Here is a 5613-nt window from a genome sequence, read left to right on the forward strand (position 1 = left end):
AAATGAAAAAAATAAGTAATGTATTTTTAACATGATCGCTTACTTCTTTACTATATTATGCACCATCATCTCATAATATAAAGTTTGTTTCTTTGCATAAAAGAAGAAGAATAAGTTCTATGGCTGCTTCTTCAAGGACTTTGATGTATGCAAGGGTGGAGCTACATTATACCAGGGAGAGCCCAGGGTGGAGCCACGTAATAAAGAGGGTCATTGCCTCTTTCTCTCTCTCTATCCCTATCTTTTGAATTATTTATTTTTTGTAAACGGGTGAAGATGCTGAACCCAATTTCAAACTATCCAAATGAGCAACTAGTAAACCCAATTCCTAACACATGTGCTTTTTGGTATGCATTCACACCTAGCTCCGCCAATGGATGTAAGGGCCTGTGGGCTTTTGTGAAATAAAATGTTCATCATTTTTACAAAAATATGGAAAAAAAGTTATACTCATCTAATGAGACCCTAGGGATGCAAATGGATTGGATTGAATTCAAATCAGAGTATATTTGAATTTGATAATGTCAATTGTAGATTCAATCCAATCTGAAGATTCGATTGAATTTGATAGATATGGATCTGGATTCGAATCTGATTGGAAAGTCAGATATTCAGATATGATCTGATCTAATTTGTTTTCTTTAAAAATTAATAAATTATTAAAAGAAAAAAAAATAAAATATACCAATTTAAATAAAGAAAAACAAAAATACAAATATTTTTTAATTATTTTTATCATATATATACATGTTTTTTATAAAAAATAAATAAATAATATAACAAATAAACAAAAATACAATATAAATAATATATTTATAAATAAATAAATAATATATATGTATTATATACATTTATATAAATAAATATATAGCATATATATCGGATTAGATGGGGTGATCTGAATCCGATCCAACTTCTGATTGGATCCTATTATCAGACCTGATCCGATCTAAAGATCCAAATTAGAGTGATTCAAATTCAACCAAATAGAACCGGACCTCAGATCAAAAAATTTTGGGTTTCTTGCATACAAGGGCAACTTTTCGCCCTGAATATCAATAAAAAGTAATATTTTTATAAAATAATCAAAATAAGATAAATTTTTTGCAAAAATATCAAGAAAGGGCAGTACACAGTTGATCGTCTTCCTCTACCTCTATTCAAGCGAAAAATATCAAGAAATATGCGTGATGGTTCCACTCTACTTTGCCATGTTGGTGGCGTATGGTTCGGTGAAGTGGTGGAAGATATTTAAGCCGGAGCAACGCTCCGGCATCAATCGATTCGTTGCTGTGTTTGCTGTTCCGGTGCTGTCATTCCACTTCACATCTCAGAACAACCCATACCAGATGAACACCAAGTTCATATTGGCTAATACTGTTTCTAAGATCTTGGTGCTTGTTTTGCTCTCCCTCTAGGCCATGATCTTCCATGGAGGACTAGATTGGTTAATCACTCTCTACATAACAAGTTGCAGTGCCGGAAGGCAGAGTTGCGATCGAGTCGGTTGGCATTGCGGTGACTTGAGAGTGTGCCGGATTGCAGAAGACTCCCAGTGAGACTGAACAGAGGAATACAGAACACTGGCGTGTGCTTGCAACATGCTCGAAATCGAACCATATTGCTTGCAACTGACGGCGGCAACGGCCACATTCAGTAAACACTCCAGCCCCACCTTGTGAGTTCAACCACGGCAACACTGATATAGCTTTCTACAATGCCAATTTGGCATTCGGCTACCAGTTGACAGCCAACCCCCGGCTATCTGGGTATGCATCATCCGATGCCTACTCCCTCCAGCCAACGCCATGTGCATCGAATTTCAATGAATTTGATACAACGACGGTGACAACATCAAATACACCGACATGGATCAGATCTCCGACAGGTGGGAGGGATTTCCGGTAGACGTCACCAGCATTCTCCGGCATGAAGATGGTGTGGAGTCACCAGGGAAGGGTCAAGCTGGGGGGGACAAACAAGGATGCAAAGATGTTGGACTCAGAGGTACGTGGTAGAGTAGGCAGCTCTGCTCTGTTGTATGGCTCGCTGTCGTAGCTTCCAGCGCTGTGTTTTTGTCAAGAGAGAGTATAAGTTAAAGAAGAAAGAGAATATAAACAATACAGACCAGGAACTTACTAACCTTTTCATATTTGTATTTTTGTATTCGCACGAAGGCAGAGGAAGACGATGGATAGTATCACTGTCTTTCTTGATATTTTTTTCAAAAAAAAAGTTATTCTATTTTAATTATTTTATAAAAATTTTACCTTTTATTCATATTCAGGGCAAAAAGTTGTCCTTATCTGTTAAAAATCCAAAAATTTTCGGTCCTAAGGACAATCACTTATAACGGTGGATGATGAATCCACGCCTCCTTGTTTTTGTCAAAAGTATTAAATGTTTGATGAGGCGACTTTAAATCTACGGTGAAAAAGGTGATTGTACCTACAATTTAGTAGGAGCCAAAGTTAGCGTTTGTTCTTACCCATGTTCATTGGAGCTTAACTTGTTGGACTGAATGGTGGTACAAGTTAAAACTTGAAGGCTTTAATCATTTAATTTTTATTTGTACCTCTGAATGTAACATGTCTATTTGTGCATGCCACGTGTTGTATAGGGTCCAGTCTCTCTTTAGTTCTTCTTATCTCAACAACTCTAGTAGACAACTACCTCCACAGCCTTTGGTTTGGATGCCCCCTATCCCAGTTTGGATTCCCTACCCACAAGTGCTCCACACTTACTCACATAACATAACATGGCAGTTATACATGAAAAAACTAATTGTTGGGGTCAACAGCCTATGCTGTTGAGAGAATTTATAAAAATGTCACATTATCATAAGAATGGCAAATTAATAATTATATCTTAATTTATTTTGACTAAAAATCAAAGCATGGGTGTGAATAAGTGAACTGTCCAGAACATGTCCAACCCAAAAATTGTTTCAACAGCCTATGTTATTAGACCCCAACAGCCAAAGTTAACCTGTTATACATAAAGAACATCTCCTATGTTTGTATGTTATTATGCATGTCTGCATGAAGAGATGTTCCCAATGCATGGAGCCCCTCATCCCTCTTTGGTGAACCAAGCCTCCCACAGGGAAAGTGAAGATAAATGTGGATGTCGGCTTTAAAGATAATCAATGCATAATTGGGAGTATTGTCTGGGACTAAAATGGAGTTTTCTTATTTAGTGTCTCTAGTATTGTAGTTTCATCTCCTCTTGAAGCTGAGACACATGGTTTCCTTGTCAATGCACGTTTTGCTAAGGAAGTGAGTTCTCAAGTTTTAGCATGATTTTTAAAACCGAACCGGTCAGGGGTCTAGTTACCAGTTCGAATGGTTTGACCGTTTGACTCAAACAGTTGGCCCATTCCAACAAAAAAATTAAAAAATTAAAAAATTAAAAAATTTGAAAAATGGTCAAAACCGTTCAAATGGTTCGAACAATTAACCAATCGGTTCAGCAATTTACTGATCAAAATCAGCGATTTTGGGGAAAACCGAACTAGTCAGGTAACCGGTTCCTGATTTTTCCAGTCCAATTTTGAAAACCATGAGTTTTAGTTAATGTCCTATTGGGTTTTTTTCCAAACCCACAATAGAGGCTATGTCATGTAGTAGCCGAGCACGAGACTATAATTTCTTCCCTCGATCATTGTTCGATTTTTTACTGTCCTAGGGCCTATAATTCAGTTGCCATCTATTTGGCCAAATTTGGTGCATCCATCTCATGCACAATATAATAGTTGATTTATGTTGAATGGATTGCCTTCGGGCTATAAAATATCCTAAAGTTCAGTTTGGAAGAAGTATAAATACAAATATGTACGGTATAAATACATACAAAATAATACAAAATACAAGATTTTACACTCTACAAATTTATATTTATACTCCTTCCAAACTGAGCATAAAGCATTTAGACTGAGATTTTATTTGATTTAGAGAGCTATAATAGGGTTGACTTGCACTTTATCTAAGAGAATGTGGGACTCGCACCAATGTATATCTTGAAAGACTTTATCTTGGGCTTTTCAATGCAGAAATTAAAATTAAAATTTGAATTGCTATCAAAGAATTAGATAATTTTCTAGCTTGAATTAAAAAGCAACATGCCTTCAGAGCTTACTCTACATATATTTTTATTTTAACTAAAAATTTATTTACCTCATTTTTTACAGAGTGTGAACCTAAAATCATGGTTTTCAAAATCGAACTGAACCGGATGGTCAGATAGGGAAATTGGGAACTAGTCACTTGATCAATTCCGTTTTACCTCAAAACCGTTTTTTGGCCAAAAACCGTTGATTTGGTCAGTGAACCACTGATTTAGGTGATCGAACCATCGAACCGTCAACCCAAACAATGGTTTTTTTTGCTGTTTTTTGCTTTTTTTTCTTAATTTTTTTTCTGTCAGAATGGGTCATCCATTTGAACTGAATGATCGGACTATTCGGCCCAGGAATCAGATCCAGAACGATTCCTTATTCGGTCCAGTTTTAATAAAAAGAACCTTGGCTAGAACCACATGCTTAAAGGAAAGCCCTCTAGAGTCTTGTCTATGTCCCAAGGGCCTTGGTTCAATGCATACACTGACAAGTTCAGTGCTCTACCACGGGCCACGGCAATCATTCTAGTTAGGGGTAGTAGGATTTTTAATTGGAGGGGGTAAAAGCTAATAAATATGGATTAAGAGGGCCAAAAGTTAATAAACATGGATAGTGCAAAATATAAGTGGGAATGTGGGATATAAATGGGGAATATGATTGTGGGGATTTTTAAAACATAAGGGGTCATGACTTCCCTCTGCCACCCCTAGATCTGTAACGTGAGCCAAGCCGCCTAGCATGGCCCAGCACAACTCAGATGGTGCTTGCCACAAGTCAACCACTATAGTAAGTGAGCCATGTCAAGCCCGGGCCAAACCCCCCGTCTTGTGTCAGGCTTAGGTTTTGGTCAGTAAGGCACGGCATAAAAAACTGTTGTATATATATATCCAATTTTATTATACTATTTTATTCTAATTCTATTATAATTTTTTTTAATTTTTTATTTATCTTGTTAATTTATTTTAACTTTTTCATTATTTTTTCAATTTTTCTAAAAAAACTCGTGCCACCCACAACATGACATAAAGCCTGCCTAGGATGAGGCCACAGGCCATGCCACTTCCCTTTTGATGGATTCTGAGCCATGCAGGCATAGCCCGCTACAATGAAAGCAGCCCACAAAAGTTGCAATACAGCTCACATTACACCTCTAGTTACCATGTCTCTGCCCGTTTCCAATGAACCCATCTGTTTTACAGTTTTAGTTTGTGATCAAATGAGAAATATTATAACTGTATTTGAACCACCAATCAAGGCTCTAATCCTTATGCTCAGCTTGGAAAGAATATAAATACAAATGCGGGGTAAAAAACCTTGTATTTTTGTTATTTTATATATTTGAACTGTACATATTTGTATTTATACTACTTCCAAACTTAACCTTATCTCACCATACAAGAAACCACATTTATCACAAAGTTATGGGATTTATTACGTGCAGGTCAATGAGAACATGACATGTTTGTTGTTTGATCGTAAATCGGTTGAATCACCAA

This window comes from Nelumbo nucifera, chromosome 1 (assembly GCF_055504915.1).
Source record: "Nelumbo nucifera cultivar China Antique chromosome 1, China Antique-T2T, whole genome shotgun sequence".
NCBI classification, from domain to species: domain Eukaryota; kingdom Viridiplantae; phylum Streptophyta; class Magnoliopsida; order Proteales; family Nelumbonaceae; genus Nelumbo; species Nelumbo nucifera.